The sequence below is a fragment of the Heteronotia binoei genome, chromosome 5 (assembly GCF_032191835.1).
Source record: "Heteronotia binoei isolate CCM8104 ecotype False Entrance Well chromosome 5, APGP_CSIRO_Hbin_v1, whole genome shotgun sequence".
Lineage (NCBI taxonomy): Eukaryota > Metazoa > Chordata > Lepidosauria > Squamata > Gekkonidae > Heteronotia > Heteronotia binoei.
Window position 1 is genome coordinate 47688229 of NC_083227.1, and position 20291 is coordinate 47708519.

Below are 20291 nucleotides of genomic sequence, written 5' to 3' on the forward strand. Positions count from 1 at the left end.
GGGAAAAATTGCTCAGTCCTCAAAGGGAGGATTTGGTAGAGATCTATAAAACCATGAACTGTGTAGAAATAGTAAATAGATGTATTTTTTTCCCTCTGTCTTTCTCATAATTCTAAAATCTGGAGTCACTCAATAAAATTGATTAGAAATGCATGAGTACTGCTTCACACAATGCACACTGAACATATTACCAGCCTGAGATCAACCTCTGTTCAGATGGCTTAAGAAAGATTCGATCAAATCTTCCTCTGCTGAATTTCAGCCCAGATTTGAGAGGGTTCTGCATGACAGGAAATGCTTGACAGAGTTGAACTCCTAATGTTGGACTGAGGTCCTTCTGAAGATGCAGTTCCAGAATGCAATCAATAATAAGATTTTTTTTTAAAGTAAGATGTATTACATATTACACCTTAATCATTATTCAAATGATAATTCAAATGAAAGCGCATACACCATTTCCTGCTAAAGTGCAATTTGCTTTTGTCACCCAACAGTGTAACTGCACTTGCCTTGAACATAAAAAAGTATAATTTTTACGTGTTCAGCACATAAGGTTAGTTTTGAAAAAACAACAACCCTATTTTATGTTGCAGCAAAACATGACTGTACTCTTGTACAATATAAAAACAAAAAAATAATTACAAACATTCAAAAATAAACTATGTTGTTAACACACAAGAGATTAGATGCAAGGACTTTATTCGAAGGGTTGTTGTACTTTGGTAAAAAGGCAACAAAAATAAATACTCCCCCCCCCCCTTTGGGCAAACTATTTAATTTGATATTTGTAAGTCTCCAAGGGACAAATGCTTTACTTGCATAAAAACATGTATCAGCTTTCCAAAAATTCTTGTTTGCTGGAAAGCAACTGGAACAGCACCTCATGGAACTGTGAAACAATATTGCTGTAGAACAGGAGGAATATGCTCATCTCTGCTGCTAGAAAACATGGAACTATCAGTCTGATCCAGAATATGCAGAGAGCTTGAAGGATGCCAATGCTGTAGAATTAATTAGTATGATTATTGTTACACTTTTTGTGTACCTGACAGAGTAATATACACAAAAATTCCTATTCATGGCCCAATAAGCTTGTAATTTAAATGGAGGCACTAGAAATGTGAAGGCCTGGGGGAAATGGAAAAATTCCAATGGGGTTAGGTTTTTTACCCCCCCTCCCCCTCATTTTCTTACATGGCTTTCCCCCCATTTGTTCTGACAAAAAAAAATGGAAGTTTGGAGGGACTACTGGAGAAAAAAAACTTCTAAGGCTTTAAAATGAGTGAAATGCTTTTAAAAGACAAGATGGGCATGCTGTAAACTTATACAGCTCTTAAATATAAGATATTTCTTTCTTTATTTACCACAAGCTGTAGCCTGCTCTCCCCAAAATTGACTCATATACATTTCTGCATCTAGAAGGGATGCCTAATGTTCAAAGAGGGGCGCATGGAGGGCATTCATTGTTTCTCAACTGTTGCATAACTTCTGTTTCTCTTTCGCTCTGACTTTTCACCCATCAATCAAACCACTGTGACACAAAGGGTGGTTTCAGACTGGGAAATTGACGAGCCAGTATCCCAAGGCAAAAACCCCTTACTCAGGCAGGTCCGTATTAGAGAGTTCAGACAGCTGCTGTTGAAGCAGCAGGATCCCAGCAGCAGTCTGTGCTTGCATCTTCAGACCACTAGCGCAGCTTGTTTTTCTAAAACAAGTCCCCCATACGTGCGCTCACCCAGGGAACTGCATAAGCACACCTTAGAGCTGCCCGAAGAGAAAAAACAGCAGTGCTGCGAACAACTTGGCATGATCACACAGCTCTTCCACTCATGAGTCACACTGGGGCCTTCAGACAGCAGGGGATTATGAAACCCGATTCACAGGAAAGTTACCAGGAAGATCCAGGTAGCTTTTTGAGGTGAATCGGAGGCATCTGGGGATGGGGTGAGAACGGGTTGGGCTTGGAGGGCAGATGTGGTTGTGTGAACATGGTTGTTTAAATTGAGTGGGAGGCGTTCCTGGGTCAGGCCAAGTCTCTAGTCTGAAAGCACCCATATACCCACAGACTGGGTGAAAAGTAACTTGTTGCCCTAACTTGCTGGAGAGGGGAAAAAAAGATCAGAGAGAGGTGAGGCAGAAAACGCAACAAAGTCTCAGCACAAAACTCTGAAAGTTTAATTGAGAACTAAGCTCTCTCTAACGAGACAGCAAAAATTGAGGTCTATGTACTTAAGATAGCATACAGTGCATCAGCTGACAGATTTCTCTCAAATATTGGGTATATTTGCAATTTTGCTTGTACAAACCTAAGTATTTAGAACTTTTAAGTCACACAGATATGGCAATGTTGAATGTTCAGTAAATTATAGTTATCTGCTTTATGTTGTTAAAGCAGTAAAATTAGTTTAGGTTTGATAGGACAATATATTGCATATATTTAAATTTCCCCCAAAATCTCTTGGGTTTTTTTTCTGAAAAGAGCAAGGGGGGGGGGACCCCATGGCTTTCAACATTTCCAAAACCTCTAGGAGGAACAGGGTGGGGGAGTGGATAACCTGGGAGGTAACTTGTGTCTACCAGTGGCCTGAAAGCTATGAGATGTCAAGAAGACAACCTCTGATAGTGGATAGACGGGGAGCACTGGAGGGAGACTATGAACAGCAATCCGAATGGCACATAAAAAAGTAAAGAATCTCCTCTCCATCGCAGCCTATAGTGAAAAAGCTGAATAAGCAGTTTGAGAGATGGGAAGATAATCAGCTAAGAAGAAAATAGGTCTTTAGAAGAAAGCAATATCACATCTGGTCTCAGTCAAAATACAATAAAAGTTACTATATATATGGAATCATCTTGAACTTGTTATTTACACATTTAGAATATTTTTGCATACTTTTCCCCAGGGAGGAGGGGGGGAAGGAACAGCTCAAAGAACCTAACAAAATGTCTGCAAGGCATGCAATAATTAAGAACCATACAAAATAACAACAAAAGAGCTTTACAAACACATCACTACTAATAACACAAAACATCCTGAAACAGTCCCTGTCAGTCTCTCTCTGTGTCTGTCTGTCTGTCTCTCTCTCCATCTAGTTTAACCCCCTGCTCCATGCAGCAGCAGTTACCTTCTCTTTCTCTTTCCATGCAGGATATGCTATCTGGCATTATCTCAAAGCACCTGGGAGGGGGGAACCCTAAGTCCCTGGAGAGCCACTGACACTCTGAGTAGACCTGTGGCGGGGGGAGAAACTTGCAATGCTCAGCCATATAGTGTTTTTCTCCTGGGTCCTAGGCTCAGACCATTTTATTTTTTTCTTTATTTATTTTATTCGATTTATATCCTGCCCTACCCCACCGAGGTGGGCTCAGGGCGGCTTACAACATAAATTTATATGTTTATATGTTTAGTTTATATTTTTAATGGTGGGATGTTTGTGAAGGTTTGGGACCAATCACAATTAAAATATAGAGTTCAACAAACTCAAGGAACTCCAGTTTTGTAGAGAAATATTCGTTTTAACACAAACACCCCAATGTGGGGCTCCAATGGAACTGCTATAATATCTTTAATTGTGTTTGTGTGCTTTATAAAGTTTATATCTCCACTACCTGGCGTTATAGTTTATGACACACATGGTTTGGCCCCACAAACTCCCATTTATGTCAGATCCGGCCCTTATAACAAATGCGTTTGACAACCCTGGATTAAGTCTTGCTTAAATTTTTTTTGATTACTTCCAATATTCTCCAAACTTCAGAGAAGTTATTATGATTTTGAGAATGACTGGAACTTGGAGTTACGACTAGTGAACAAAATCTTGTAAAACATATAACATTATTTAAAAAGTAGAATGAATATCTGTTGCCTAACAGAATCAGGATAGAGGTTCTCCATTGACACTTATCAATAACATTTTAATCCTCCTTAAATATGAATGAAGGGATTTAAAAAGAAAAAAGCACACTAACAATTTAACTAGCTAGCCCACTGTGATAATTGAAAATATCAGAAAACAGGTATGAAGCATCATCTCTGAAGATGCAAAGAATGTCACTTTGTTGACTACAGATATGCATATACATTCTGCAGATACCAAGTCATCTGAGTAAATATTTAGGAGCAGACAGCAATGGCAAGTAGTCTGATCATCTTCCTTTGCATTAAGCCAGGAAACTCACATCAAAGCATCAAAGCTCATTCCCTGGGGAAGAGAGAGAGAGAAGAAAAGGAAGCTATCATGCAGTCATTAAACGGTCATCAAAAGTAACCCTATTGATTTAAGGAGCCAAAAAAAGAAATTGCACCTGCCATGACTGCACTAAATGTCTGCACTCAACCTACCCCCTCTGCCAAAAAAGGGAAGGAAATAAAAACCAGAATCAAGTTTTAATATAAACAAAAATGTTTTATTAGCAAGAGGTAAGGTTATTAAAATGCCCCAAGTTCATGTTCAAACTATCTAACCCCCAAATGTATGAGAAACTGAGAGCAATACTGTAAGGGGACAACTCCTAGCAGAGTCACTCAAGGTGGAATGGTCACAGCTGAGACATCAGCGTAAGATGCATCTGCCCCTTTGGGGATCGATGGCCATACTGGCAGAAGAGAATGGGCAGTTCCAGCGGCAGTGAGGGCAGAGGATCTTTGAAGGATAGCTACTGGGCAGCAGCAGTGGTGGAAGGTGACACTGAAGGAGAATCTTTCATAGACAATGACAGCGGGCACTATAGCTAGCTCTGGTTAGTGTTCAGGTGGGTAGCTGCGATGGTCTGAAACAGAAAAACAAAGTTTGAGTCCAGTCGCATCTTTAAGACCAACAAAGTTTTATTCAAGGTATAAGTTTTTGTGTGTATCTGGAAAAGTGTGCATGCACCCAAAAACATTTATCTTGAATAAAACTTAAGGTCTTTAGGGTGCCACTGGACTCAAACTTTGTTCCGTTAGTATTGTGCAGAAAAACTTCTGAACAACTTTTACTTTGAAAACTCTATGATGAAACAATTCAAAATGGGAGGTGGGGGAGAGATGTAGTGCTGGAAGATGGAACCACCAGGTCAGCTAGCACTCAGTCTGCTACTGGGGGAAAATGGAGGATAACTGTGACTAGCACTATTCTTAATGATGCAACTGGACTAAAGCCAAAAGGAACATCCAGTTGTTGATGTGAATTGATGCAAAAAGAAAGTCCAAAGCCGTTTGGCGCACATAATAGGAGCACAAGAAGTTTTTTTTTTTTTATTAATGAGAAGAGTCACTGGGAAAAACAATAATGATAGGAAAAGTTGAAGACAGCAAGAAACGAGGAAGACCCAACATGAAATGGATTGACTCAATAAAAGAAGTTTGCAAGACTTGAGGATGGCTGTTAATGACTAATTGGGGAATGCTAATTTATACAGTCACCATAGGTTGGAAGCAGCTTCACACTCACACACAAATGCACTCAGGGTTTATACTCTGTTTCTGTTATAATAGTTTAAAATGTTTTTTCCATACAAGCCTTTGTTTGAACACTCTGGTAAAATCTTCCTTCTTTAAAAAAAAAAATCCATAGCTAAACAGAGCTTTTAACTTGAACCACCCTATTGAGCAATCTGGCCACTGCACCACTTCACAGTAGTATCAATAGGGTGAAGTCCCTCAGCCACTGTTTGTTCATCAGCAATGTGATTACCTCAGAACTGCTACTGTTTCCTGCTTACTCTACAGTAATAGTAGAATTTTGGGAAGTGTTAAAGTACCATTAGTCAAAATTTGAAAATGTATCCAGCCAGGTTTTAAAAGAATTACCATTGTGTTTTCAAGCATCTTCCTCAATTAAAATCAATTCCTAACAGCCTCACTTTTACAGAATGAAACAGACTGTCACAGAGTGTAATTAGCAAGTCGTGAAGGGCTTTATTATCTAAAATTCAGAAATACGTGGACCTGACAGGAGAGATGTTTGGAGAGTTCAGTAGTTCCTCTCTTAGAATACAAATGTGCCAGGCCAGAGTGTGGTGGCACCTCCTTTTTTACTTGGTATACACAGTATTGGTTCTCTCCCTCAAAACACTACTAGTATCTGGATAGAATGGGGGTTGTACTAAGGGCAGACTTAGGTGGTGATCACACATGCTACATAACGCACTTTCAATCCCCTTTCAATGAATTTTCCAACTGGATTTTGCCAGTTCATAAAATCCAGTTGGAAAATGCATTGAAAGTGCATTATTTAGTGTGTGTGATTGCAGCCTGTGTCTTCATTTAGGTACCAGGCAGGGTGGAAGTACACTACCATAACAAAAGATAAAGAACAATATACGCCACAAACAACATTGGGAGGGGTCAATTGAGTGTAAATAACTGTTGTTTGATCTTGCTGAGCAACACATACATACCCCATCCACACAACTTGACCCCTTGGCTCCAATGGATGTCATCTTGATTGGTGTTATTTTATGTAATTAGGGCAATAAATGTATGCTGCATCTCCTGCCAGAGGTACCTTACAACATTAGAATAATAAAAACAAAATAATCAAAGATATTAATTTAAATCTAAGCATTAAAAATGCACCCCAGCAAAAAAAAGGGAAAAAAAGATAAAGATAGCATACTAAAATAGTACTAAATTAATTAAAAGTGGGTAAACAGAAACATTTTGGTGTGGCACATACAAGAAAGGAATGTAGGTAGTCTGGTGAGACTCAAGGGGAAGCAGATTTCATAATTGAAAAAGAACTGCAGATTTATAGAAGAATTGCAGATTTATACCCCACCCTTCTCTCTGAATCAGAGACTCAGAGCTGCTTACAATCTCCCATATCTTCTCCCCTCACAACAGACACCCTGTGAGGTGGGTGGGGCTGAGAGGGCTCTCACAGCAGCTGCCCTTTCAAGAACAACCTCTGCCAGAGCATTGGCTGACCCAAGGCCATCCCAGCAGGTGCAAGTGAAGGAGTGGGGAATCAAACCCAGTTCTCCCAGATAAGAGTCCACATACTTAACCTCTACACCAAACTGGTTCTCAGTTGAGGTGCCAGTACTGAGATGCCAGTACTGAAAAAGCCCTGTCTCTGATTGTGACCCACCTCACCTCTGAAGGCAGGGGCACAGAGAGCAGGGCTTGCCAGCTCCTGGTTGGAAAATACCTGGTGACTTTGGGAATAAAGTCTGAGGAGGGTAAGGTTTGGGGAGTTGACTTCAATGGGATATAATGCCATAGAGTTCATGTTCCAAAGTAGCCATTTTTTCCAGTAGCGGGAGATGTTTACACATCACCTGTTGAGGTAGTGTGAGGAAGATCTTAACTGATGAGCTAAACAATATGAGAGGAGGCTGCACAATATGGAAGGATAAAACAGATGTTCACCTTCTATGAGTAATCACAGTCTGCCTTAAGATGCCTGAGACTGAAGAGCAGATGTTTATTCTATTTCAAATTTGTACAGCGCATTCTCTGCGGCTATAAAAAAACATAATACTTCTAATAAATACAATTAATATCTAAAAACATAAAAGCTAAACTAAACAGCTACACAACTGAGAATAAATTCAAATGATAAAAAATAAGCAAAACCAACAGCAGCAAAAAGAGCTCCCTTATCAATAACTGGAGCCAGAGCCTTTCAGAAAGCCACACATTAACAGACTGCAAGAAGGCCAACTGCAAAACTGTCAAAATGTAGGGTTGCCAGTCTCCAGGTAGGTAAAAAAAAAAAAAAGGGTGTGTGTGTGTTGATATCCAAACTGCAATAACAATCAATAAATAATAAAGCTGTCAAAAAAAAAATCTCCAGGTGGAGCCTGGAGATTTCCCACTATTACAGCTGTTCTCCAGATGACAGAGATCAGCTCCCCTGGAGAAAACAGTTGCTCTGGAGAGCAGATTTTATGGCATTGTTGCCTTCTGAGACCCTTCCCCTCCCTGACTCCCTCTCCCCAGGTTCTGCCCCTCCCAAATCTCCAGGTATTTCCCCATCCAGAGCTGGCAACCCCACAGATCATTCCACAAAATAGGCCACATCACGAAATCAGAAGGAATACCCACCCATCCATTTCTCTCCGCATGCAAAAATGGCCATCAAGTTTCCCACCGTACCTCTCAAATGTGTTTATGATTAATAAAGATTAGGAAGCAGTGTGGTTGAATGCTGAACTTGTGAGCCTAGACTTTAAAAATGAAAGCAGAATACAACCAAAGTTGCACACATTCTTGCGCACCACAGGCCTGCTTCCACAAATCTTCCCCAAGTTTGAAAATTTAAATATATATAAATATCTACAGAAACTTGGAGCCAATTCATGAAAGTCAGATTGGTATGATGGAAACGGATGGCATCATTTAAGAAAGGGAATAACTTAAATCCTTTTTTTCTCTCAGGGCAAGAAACAAATCAATTGCTAAATATGCTGCCCTAAAGGAAGAAACTTATAGTTGTTCACCGGCCTCCTGATGTATTTATTAGAATGTTAACACATATTCAGTCCTACTACACAGCCACAACTGTTTTTACATTAATATGTGCTGTGATCTGAATAGAAACTATATCCACATGGCAACGATTCTCCATTTTGCCTTCATTGCTTCTGCAATGGAGAGGCATTTGCATTGGCAATGGAGTGTCCACACAAGGGTTTTTCTGAGCAATTTTCCTTACTATGCCACCAGAGGGCTTGGGGGGAGTAATAATTTCAAAATACAGGTTTGTTTGTTTGTTATACTTTTTCCAGAGAGGAAAAGTAGAGTTCCCAGCCTCCCGCTGGGGGCAGGCTTTCTCTCAGTTTTGAGCCTCCAATCCACCAGCACAGGATTGGCTGGTGAGGGAGCCCTGCCCCTGAAGAGCTCCATTGGCACCCATCATGCCTAGCACAATCACATCATCTGTAAGTGATGTAACTGCTCCAGGCATATTGCATGGGGATGCTCTAGCATTAAAAACTCCATGGCACCATAGAGGTTTCTTTTTAACGAGAATGCTAGATTGTCCCTGTGCAACATGCCTGGTGTGATTACGTCACTTCCAGCTGATAGCTTTGTACCGCGCATGCAAGGTCATTCCTTCCACTGGTAGCAAGGCAAGACCTGGCAACCCTAGGGAAAATGGTGGCTGGAAGTGGTCAGTGGAAAGGAAATGGTGCCAATGTGGTCCTTCAAACGTGCACCTTCCCACCAGACCTCTGGTAACACAGTTAGTCTGGATTCTTCTGTGGAGGAAGTTAACAAATGAGATTTGAGAAAGAAAGTGTCAAGAATGTGGAAAGCATGGACAATTGGAGGTCAACATTGTGAGGGTACTCTAAAAATAGCACTCCAGTTGGAAATCAAAGGCAATGAAAAATGTGTGCAAGTCGTTGCAGGCAAATTTGCTGCTATTTGGAATTGCTTGCTTCACTACTGATTTTGGCCTGTGTTTCCTTCTGGACTTATGTGCATGTAATTTGATACCACCAAATGCAACACATTTTGACTCAAGCCAGTTTATTCAAAACATAAGTGACCTCAATTCCAATAAATCTTTCTAATTCCAGAGGCTTTAAAGATTGTTGTAAGAAATAGTATGATACTGTAAGTTAAATGCTTTAACATTCAGAAAGCACTATACACATGCTTATTATTTTCAATATACTTGTTTGAAGTAGTATATACTTCCATTACTTCCTCAAAATGTTTTAGAGGGCAAAAGAAAGAAAGAAAGAAAGAAAGAAAGAAAGAAAGAAAGAAAGAAAGAAAGAAAGAAAGAAAGAAAGAAAGAAAGAAAGAAAGAAAGAAAGAAAGAAAGAAAGAAAGTCTCATCCCAAAGATCTTTTCCTTACCAGTTGACATTATTGCTTCAAGAAAGCAGCACAAGGAGGCATTTGGGGACTTTTGAAGGCAGGCAGAAAGCCAGAATGGATACAGAGACAGGGTGTGATCACACTTGAAATTTTCCCTGGTGGTCTCTCAGCTTTGAAAAAGACACTGCAGGAAGAACACACACTAGGGCATTCACACTGTGCCTACAATAGGTACAGGCCGTGCATACGCTTAGAGGAGCATTCACATTGCTCCTGCAGGTGCAGGGCATGTGCATGGTGCACCCTGGCCACTCAGATGGCTGGGAAACGTGCTATGCATGCACTTCAGCAGGTTGCTACCGGGAAGCACCCAGTAGCTATTTTTCTGTTTGCAGCTCATCCTACAATGAGGTAAGGGCAGACAGGACTTGAGGTGTAGATGTGTATGCATGAATGCACACATTAAATCAGCGGGTGGGGTGGCTATGACAGATCAAATCCGCTGTATGATCACACCCATAAGTTTAGCACCCCAAGAAAGAAGGCAACATTACAGAATGGGGAAAGAAAGGCATTTGGCATGCCAAGAAATGGAAGGAAAGGTAGCATGGCAAAGAAGATATGAACCAAAAGAACAGGCAACATGAGATTGAAATTGATTTCGCCCTCACCTTACGCCACTCTCACATTTGTCTTCTCAGAGCGGCTTTCTTCCAATTTCCCACTATCTGCCCTGGGGCTGCAGCAAGGATTGGTGTTTTTGCGCAGCAAACAGAAATCGCTAAAAACCAGTTTCTGTTTGCTGCGTGAAAATGCCGATCCTTGCTGCAGCCCAGGGGCAGATAGTGGGAAATTGGAAGAAAGCTGTGCTGAGAAGATGAATGTGAGAGCGGCATAAGGTGAGTGCGAAATTGGTCTGAGTATGGGAGGTGGAAGTTAGGTTGCTAGCTCTGGGTTGGGGAATACCTGGAGATTTCTGGGGTGGAGCTTGAGGAGGGCAGGGTTTAGAGAGGGGAGGGACTTCAGTGGAGTAATACCACCTTTCAAAGCATCCATTTCCTCCAATTTCCATTGCACGGAGATCAGTCATAACAGTGGGAGATCTCCAGCTACTACTGGGAGTTTGGCTATTCAAGGCGGAAGACAGGCATTGCTCATTGTGATCCTTGTTACAAAGTTGACAAAACTGGCCCAGGGAGATTCAAGAGAAGTGTTGTCTCATACACAGTCACACAGTGGAAATTCTGAGACTAAAGCCCAGGACAGATAACACTTCAACACAGTCTCTCAGATCAACAGCATGTAACGGGTAATGGAGGCTTTTATGCATATGTGGAATCTAAAAAAGCCTTCTCTAATCCAGTGGAAGAGCACAATGACAACACACAGAAACCTATGAGCACAAAGCTCTTTATTGACAAAAGACTCTCTTATGGGAGGGACTGTGGCTCAGTGGTAGAGCATCTGCTTTGGAAGCAGAAGGTCCCAGGTTCAATCCCTGGCATCTCCAAAAAAAGGGTCCAGGCAAATAGGTGTGAAAAACCTCAGCTTGAGACACTGGAGAGCCGCTGCCAGTCTGAGAAGACAATACTGACTTTGATGGACCAAAGGTCTGATTCAGTATAAGGCAGCTTCATATGTTCATATGTTCATTGGCAAAATATACTCTGCTGGTTGCTCAACATGCTTGCCTCTTAAATTACGTGCTGTCCCAGTCTCTAGCCACAATACCAAGGATTAATTAACTCTTTCAATTATTTCCCTCAGTTGTTAATGTTTCAAATTAGAATTTGGAATGTAAAACCATATTAAATGAACCAGGTGTACTTGGGTTGGGGTTGCAAGAACTTGCAGCTATCTCTAAACGAAATGGATCAGTTTGCCTGGAGAAAATGGCTGCTGAGGTCCTTCTCCCCAGACCCCATTCTCCCCAGGCTCCACTCCCAAACCTCCATATATTTCCCACCCTGAGCTGGCAATCCTAATAAGAGTTGAATGTTGATTAATTATGACTCAATAGCACATCATTATTAGAATGAGTACTGTTATATGATTTGATAAAATTACCTCTGCCGTTTCAAGTTTCAACAATGGAATCAATTTTTTTTGTTCAGAGTCTCTCATTTCTTATATTTTGAAAAAGATCTTCAGCAACAACCCTTGCTTGTAATTATTACATTCCAGACTTGTGCATTTCTTTTCATTATTAATAATTGTTAATAATAATTAATACAATAATCGTGGGAATTGGGTGTTTCATAATTAGTAGAGAAATGAAACAAATTCCCCATCTATAGTAAAAAAACCCCCTACGATTCTCTTTTATTTTGTTCTGGTTTTCAGTGCAATCAAACAGCGGATGTGATCCACCTCAGCCACCCCCTCCCTCAGATCTAATGTGTGCATTCACATGTGCACATTTCCCCCCTGCATCCCACCGGGTCCTTGCCTCATCATAGGACAGGCTGTAATCGGAACAAATAGCTACCAGGTGCTTCCCAGTAGAAAACCTCTGAAGTGCATACATGGTGTGTTTCCTGGCCATCTGAACAATGCATGTGCTCCAACGTGCAGGAGCAGTGTGAATGCTCCTCTAATCACATGTACGGCTTGCACTTATTGTGGACGCAGTGTGATTGTCCCAGCATGTCTCTTCCTACAGCAGCTTTTTCAAAGCTAAGAGACCGTCGGGGCAAATTCCGAGTATGATCACACCCTTTGTTATTGTAGTGTGTGCTGGGACAGACAGGCTCTAGACTTTCTTGATTGACTAAAAACTGTAGTCAATAGGATTACATACATGAGGTACTCCTATCCTGAAATATATGGGGTGGGGCATTGCCTTCTGTCTCCACTCAATGCTTACCTTGCTGGGCCATATTTTCCTTAGATGTTTTCACTTCCCTGCTTGCTTGCTGCTCTCTAAATGTTATCTCTCATCCAAGCAAATCTCCCTGCTGCCTGCCTGTCCAGATGTCATACCCTCTGTGTACCACCAAATGTCCTTGCCCTGTCAGTCTGCCTCTTGCTTGCACTACATTTCTTCAAACTAAAGGAGTTTTCACACATACTAAATAATGCAGTTTCAATTCACTTCAGTGATCCTTTGCAAGTTGTTCTTGCCATTTCACACAGCAAAATCCAGGTGCAAAGTGCATTCAAACTGGATTGAAAGTGTGTTATTTAGTGTGTGTGAAAGCATGCTAAGTAGGGTTGCCAGGTCTGTGTTGGGAAGGACTTTGGGGATAGATCTGGGAGAGGGCAGGGGTTGGGGCGGGGAGGGGCCTCAGCATGGTACAATGCCATAGGCTGGCTTCAGACACCACTTTGAGCAGACTTAGGCACTTCACCCAGATGTATTAAAAAGTCAAGGTCAGACAGGCACAGCTGCCGTCCATTCTGCTCTCGCACTCACCCCATCCTCTGATGTGTCTGAGACAGATCAAATAGCTACCAGTAGGGAAGTGGTAGCAAAATCTTCTGTTGCACCCCTCCCGCGTTCCCTGGCATCTGGCTGTGGGAGAGCGCAAGCAATGTGGGCACTAGGAACTCACCAATTTTATTTTATTTTATTTAGAAAAAAATCACTGCCCTGGAGCACATGAGTGCATAACTGCATGGCCACTAAACAGTGCCGGATTAAACCCTGTGGAGGCCCCTAGGCTGTCAGAATCCTGGGAGCACCCATGCAAAGAGTCTGAGCACCCACCCTACCACCCACAGCCCCCGCTGTAGCCTGCAGGCACCTTCTTAAAAGCCTCTTTTACTCTTGTGGGGGAGAGGCAGAGAGAGGCAAACTTGGCGACAACACTGGGAGCAGCCACACCAGTTCAGTTGCTAGCTGTGTGTGCAGGCTGGAAGGGCCGCAAGCAGGGGGAAACTGGGGAGGGGGGAGCTGACCCGGGGACCCTAAAGGCATGGGGGCCCATAGGCCAGTGCTTACTTAGCCTAATTGTTAATCCGGCTCTCCCACTAAAAATGTAAGGGAAAAAAGAAACCCAAATTGCGCTAAGGGGATGGTGCATGGCAACCATAAAAACTTTCCAACGCCCCCCCCCCCCATGCAAAACACAAACGTCTTGTGCTGGAGTGTGTGAACAGGATTTGTCCACTCCATTTTGTGGCAGCGTGATTTGAGATGCCTCCTGGTTGCATGGGGCTGCCTGTCTGTACCCAACCATAGAATTCATCCTTTAAAGCAGCCATTTTCTCCAGGGGTGCTGATCTCTGCCAGCTGGAGATCAGTTGTAAAAGCAGGAAATCTCCAGGCCCCACCTGGAGGCTGGAAATCTTAGCCCTAAGTGGTTGCAGTGCTGTCTGTGCTGCGGTTTAGAACCTTCCCTACCAGTTCTCCAACAGGCTTTGATGTTAAACATGAGGGTGTTTCATTGTCTGTCTGAAATCTGGCAATGTGTGTGTCCTAGGGGTCCCAACCCTCCCGCCCTGGTGGGGGACCCCAGGATTTCCACCCTCTTCCCCCGCTCCCCCCAAAAATGGAAGCGGGGGGAGGGGGGAAATGGCGAGCCGCTGCCGCCCCCTCCCCGCCCAGTGAAGCCGTATGCAGCGGGCCCGCTGGTGCCCAGCAGCAGGAGGAGGCGGCGGCGGAGGAGCTGTTGGCCGAGGGCCTCGCTGGCGGCGTTGGCGCAGCAGAGGGGCAGCAGGAGTGCGGCGAGGAGATCGGGCGCGCCGGAGCGGCGGAGGCGGCGGAGCCAGGCGTGGCCCAGGGCGATGAGGGAGCTCTTGGAGGGGTGCAGCACAGCCCCGCCAGAACCAGCGCGGCAGCGCTGGAGGCCGAGGAGGAGGCCCCGAGCCCCCGGCCTTGCTCTTCATGCCCGCGCCACCGCCCTGCTTCACCCAGGCCTCCAGCCTCAGGCGGCCGCGGAGGGGCGGGGAGGACGAGCGGGAGGAGGAGGGAGGGACAGCTGCTAGTGCGGCTGCGGCGCTTGTCACAGCCTTGATATTGGCTCCACCCCTAACATCTCCTGGCTCCACTCCCAAAGTCTCCTGGCTCCACCCCCAAAGTCCCCAGCTATTTCTTCAATTGGACTTGGCAACCCTAGTGTGTCCTCAGGGAATATTACAACTCCCTCCCTCCATTTTGTCCAGTTTGGATGGAAAATCATGAAGGTACAGACCAAAGGAAAAAAGGAGGTCTTTATTTAAACTAATGGAATTTTTTTAAAAAAAATAGAATTCTGAAAATAAAATTACAATAGTGGGAAAAAAATAATGAAACAAACCCATACAAACAATACTGGAACAGTCCCTTTCGGAATTCATAACAAATTCATGAAAAAAATTCCCATGCACTAGACTAGTACATTCTTGGGGAATTCAATCCATAAAATGAGGATGTAGCAAAGTGAATATCTGGCGAGGAAGTTCTTTGGATTGCCATTGTGGACTAAACCCTTGCCTACACAAACACAGAGTTTCTCACCATTTCAGCATACCCCAGGAGTGACTGCCTGAGGTAATACAAAGGCCACTTCACTAGAGACTTCAGAATTCTAGTTACCCAACAACTCTATTCTTTAGAAAATCACTTATCTTTGGATGGAAGAGCCCCAATCTTGCCAGAGGTCAATGACTCTTTCTCACCTTGCTTGAACACCTGATTCATGCCTTGAAAGTATAAACAAGCCTGTTTAGAGGTTTCATGGGTGGTTAACTGAGATAACTGATTGTGTAAATGGCAGCCTTGTTTTCTGGGTGTCCGTAATACACCCAGCTGTCTCTTGACAGGAACAAATATATGGCATGGCTATGTGCTCTCCACTGAAGCTGCATTATCAGAATAGGGACACTGATTTATTCTATGTGCAAACAGAGAGAGCAGCACAGCAAAGTAAAAATTCCAAACACAAAGATATTCAGATCTACCATTTTTACATTTATATATCTTGTCCTTCCTCCAAGACACTCAGACCAATGTACTTGGTTCACCCCTCCTTCATTTTATCCTCACAACAACCCTGTGAGACAGGCTAGGCTAAACATGCACTCAGTATGTTTTATGGGAAATGACATTTGATTTTGCCTCCCTCTGTTCCATTCTGATGCCGTTACCTCAATACTGCACTAGCTGACAATGAAGATTAGCAGTTGTTAAATTCTTAAAAAGGGCCAGATTTCAAGGATTTCTTTTTTAAAAAATAGTGTTTATTTAGGCATTTATTTTGAATATCTGTATGATGCCTCTTTAGAGTACTGCTCAAGGCAGCTTACAATTAAAAATCACAGCACATATTAGGGGGGAACCTGTATGGAAAGAGGCAGTTTTCCTGTGGACCTGAGCAGCAGCACATGAAGAAGATTAACAGGCAGTTCCATAAGAAGCCTGAATATTTAAATGAGGTCAAGCACCTCTACAGCTGATTAAGGGACTCTGGCCATTTTTTTGCTTCTCTGTCATATTAGATCATGGTGCATCCTGACATTTGAATTGTACCAAGCATCATGCAATTCAAAAATGTCTGTAGTACATGCTGTACTCTATTTTAAGAGCCTAGAAACTGTACCCATATTCATTTCTGAGGGATAATCATGCCTGGCTAACTCTGAGGCCTTCCCAAGAGCTCAGCCCCAGAGGAGAGAGAGTTGAATCACACTTGAGATCTCCTCCTGCCAGGTTGCTTGTCCATGGGTGTGTTAATCCCAGCCACCTAATATCCCTCTTGACAGCAGCATAACTCAGTCAGCTGTCTAATAGTAGAATTAGGACCAAGCCTTCATGTCATGGAGGTCACCAGAAATGTCATGGTAGCCCCCTCTGGTGGGGGAACACCAGGGACAAAATTCTGGGTACTACAAGAGCTGGGCAAGGAGCATGATTATAAATTTCAAGGGGTGGGAGAGAGAATGGGGGAAAGCATGGCCATCAGGTCCCAGACCACAACAGCCATGAGCCAGGGTCTGACCTGAATGAAAGGCCTTTACTTTGCCTCAGATGGAGGGATTGGTGGACATATTCCACCACTTATCCCCTAGTTCTGCAACTTTCTGAGCTGAGATCCCTAGCTGTTATGTTTTCTTCAACTTCCTCCCTCAACCTCTTTCAAGGTCCAAACCTTGCGATCCAAGCTCGTTCAAGGCCCAAACCCAGTAATCTTCCTCTACACAGAACCCCTTTAAAGGTGTGGCCAAGCTGATGAGGGACCAATGTTAGCTCTGGAGCAGTATTTCCCTTGCCACTCCTCTTTCCCACCCAGAGTGGGAATTGTTATGCAGCTGCACCTACTTTCCAGGGATTGTTATGCAGCTGCACCTACTATTCAATGGACAAGGCGAGAAGGAGGAGGTTGAACTTTCAGAAAGGTTCAGGAACTGTGCTCCTGTGAGCTCCCACTGAATCCGAGGTCTGACTGGTAGTGAGATGGCTGGCTGTTAAAGAGCCAGTTGGCAAAGACCTGCTGGCTGGTTGGAACTCTTAAAAGATTGTCTACAGCCCCATTGGTGGATGCTGTGTTTTGTGCCAAGGGGTGCTGAGGAGGAGTGGGGACCAATGTTCCCTCTAAGCTGCAGAGTCTTGTGAGCAAAAATTTTACTTTGTGAGCTCCTGGCATTGAAGTTGTGAGCTGCTGCATAAATTAGTGTGTTTTGGGATCATCCTTCCTGAGCTAAGACAAAAGTGTGTGAGCTAGCTCAGCTAACTCAGCTTAGAGGGAACACTGGTGGGGACTACCGTCAACTCCCAACCTTGGAACAGCCACCATATCTCAACCTAACCTGCTTGTACATGGCCCTGACCTCCTTGTAAGACAGGCGGGATATACCCTGTCTTTTTTCGCTCCATAAGACGCACCTGAGCATAAGACGCACCTAGTTTTTAGAGCCGTTTGTGTGAATTTAGAGGCATTTGTGTGAATTTTTTGCAGTATTTGCTCCTTAAGACGCACACACTTTTCCCTCCACTTTTTTTGGGGGGGGGGAAGTGAGTCTTATGGTGCAAAAAATACTGTAAATGTGGGATTCAAATGGAAAAACAAACAACAGAGGTGCACATAAAGAAAACCAAGTACTAGTTTATTTATGCTGCTAAAAAATTGTGTGAATTGTTTTCATATGATGTTTGGGCTAGCTCAAGGGTGTAAAAGCCCACTTCAGTGGGAAGGGCAGAATAGAAACCCCATACATAAATAATAAAATACAATGGGTTTGCAATGGGAATCTGTGTCAGGGGAATCATGGTAGTTCTCAGTTTCCTTATGGCAATTCTCTTAATTTTACTGGTGTTGATTTATTTTCTCTAATGCTGGGAAGAGAGTAAGTGACACAAGTATTGCAAACCTATGGCTGCCATTAAGTTGTTCTAAGGCCACAGAAAGCAGAACTCCCAAAGTCAATTACCGCTTTTACAGACAGAATAAGTATGAGCTACACCATAAGTATTAGATCCAGGTGGGCAGCTGTGTTGGTCTGAAGCAGCAGAACAAAGTTGGAATCTCACTATAGGTATTGTTACAGCTTTTGCATGATAACTTCTGGGTGTCAAGCAGTTCCCCCATTTTGAAGCCTTTTCAGGGAAACCCATAAAATACCTCGATTCTTTACCATGTACAGTGCTATAGCACAGAATCATAGAGTTGGAAGAGACCTCCAGGGTCATTAAGTCCAATACCCCAGATTAATGTATCAGTACCAGCAATCAAAACTTTCTCTTTTAAATCAGAGGTTTAAATTCAATTTTTCAACATCCTTCTCAACGGAGAGGTTCCTGTCTTTTTAACATCTCAGTGGATTTTTCCCCCTTGCCATTAAAGAAAAAGAGGGGGGGTAGATTGTTAAAAGGAATTTTGCACAAATTGAAAGACATTACAATAGTGCTATGTCATTTTCAGACCAGCAAAGGCGGCATACAGATAACTACAATAACTCCCATTATTATTGATGATTTCCAAGCAATCTGACTCTGTTAATGACACTAAAAGTGTACCCTAAAGGCTTTAATTTGAATCTGCAAAGGTTCCCAAGCACCAGATGAATCCAGCAGGCCTAGGTATTAAACACTAAGATGTATGTTGTAATAACAAAATGCTTTAAGGGAAGAAATTCTGTTAGGTTAAGAATCCACTGCATTTCAGAGATTAACTTCACCTCTCATAATACATTTAACATTGTCTTCCAACCACTGGTTTTTAACACATTTTACCTACGTGATGTTTGAACATCTCTGCCATGGTTCCCCATAGCTGTTCAGATGCAACGTATGGGGAGGTAATACTGTCATAGAATTTTGCATTTTGAAGATCAGAAATTAACTTATAAAGATGTGCACTGCCATCACTGGATATTCATGCTGTAGAGGGAGGAAAAAAGCCTCTACACTGGTAACCTGGCAACAGCTCACTAGAAATCCTATAACCAAGCAGCAGACAGAAACATGGAGGACTCCAGAATTTTTTGATCAGCACAGTTCAGCTTCTCTGTCTCTTAACCTGAAGTGGTGCATATACCCCCCCCCCCAATCATTGTGGCTCTTGGCCTTTTGTATTTGTGGAAGCAGAAGCCCCACCTCCTGTTCTACTATCAGACAAGCAATACTCCAATTCCTCTCATACGCACACCATGCAATATTTTGTTTCTTTTCCTTATGCTGCCAGTTATCACATCCTCTTGTTGGTGTAGTCCCACAAACATCTATCTATCTGTCTGTCTGTCAGTCTGTCCTTCCTCCAAAGAGTTCAAGGTGGAATCTGTTATGTGCATGAACAATAAAATGTCAGACAGATGTTGGAAATGTAAAAAAACATGAAGGTTCTTTCTACCATATGTGGTGGACTTGTAAAAAAACAAAAAAGTATTGGCAGATGATTCAACAAGAAATTTCTAGGATCTTGGGATATGAATTTAAGAAAATTGCATTGACTTTTCTGTTGGGATTACAAATTGAAAAATTTCCAAAAGAAGATAGAACTATAATTTGGTACTTGCTTTCAGCTGCTAGGACATTATATGTGCAACTGTGGAAGCAAGAAAAAATACCAGAGAAATGGAATTGGATTGTAAAAGTTATGACATGGAGTGAAATGGACAAATTAACAAGAATTTTAAGAGACTATGACTTAGAAGTTTTTAAGATGGAGTGGAAAAAGTTCAGAAGATATGTAGAAAAAGAGTGGAAAATAAAAGGACAGTAGACAATTTTTGATAATGATTAAGTCTTAGAAGGAAGAAGAATGTAAATTTTTGTTTTTATTAGTTAAGGGTACCTTTTAATATTAGTATTATAAGTAAATAACATCGGTGGGGTTCAAGTAACGGGGGGAGGGGTGGTTAGAAAGTAATATATGGGATAGATAAAAAGAAGTTATTAATGATGCAGGAATAAGATATTGTTACCATATGTTACTAAATAAAAATTGTTTTAACCAAAAAGAAACTGCTGGGAAATAAAGTAATATTTTTTTTTCTGAGGGCTGGGTATTAACAGTCTAACAAAGTAAAATATTATGCCAAGTCAGCAGTTACCAAAAAATTTCTGCTCTGAAAGTAAAACAAAAAAAGTTAAAAGCACAGTATAATGCAAGTTTTTC

The 20291-nt window shown here is 42.4% G+C and overlaps 1 protein-coding gene and 1 non-coding gene across 3 annotated transcripts in view; one reads left to right on the top strand and one right to left on the bottom strand.

Annotated features, from left to right (window-relative positions):
• Positions 1 to 20291, bottom strand: part of FHIT (fragile histidine triad diadenosine triphosphatase) — a 1817261-nt gene that overhangs the window by 1043619 nt on the left and 753351 nt on the right. The window lies entirely within an intron of this gene.
• On the top strand, positions 11192 to 11266 carry TRNAP-UGG (transfer RNA proline (anticodon UGG)). The gene has a single exon. It is a non-coding gene; the product is annotated as a tRNA-Pro (tRNA).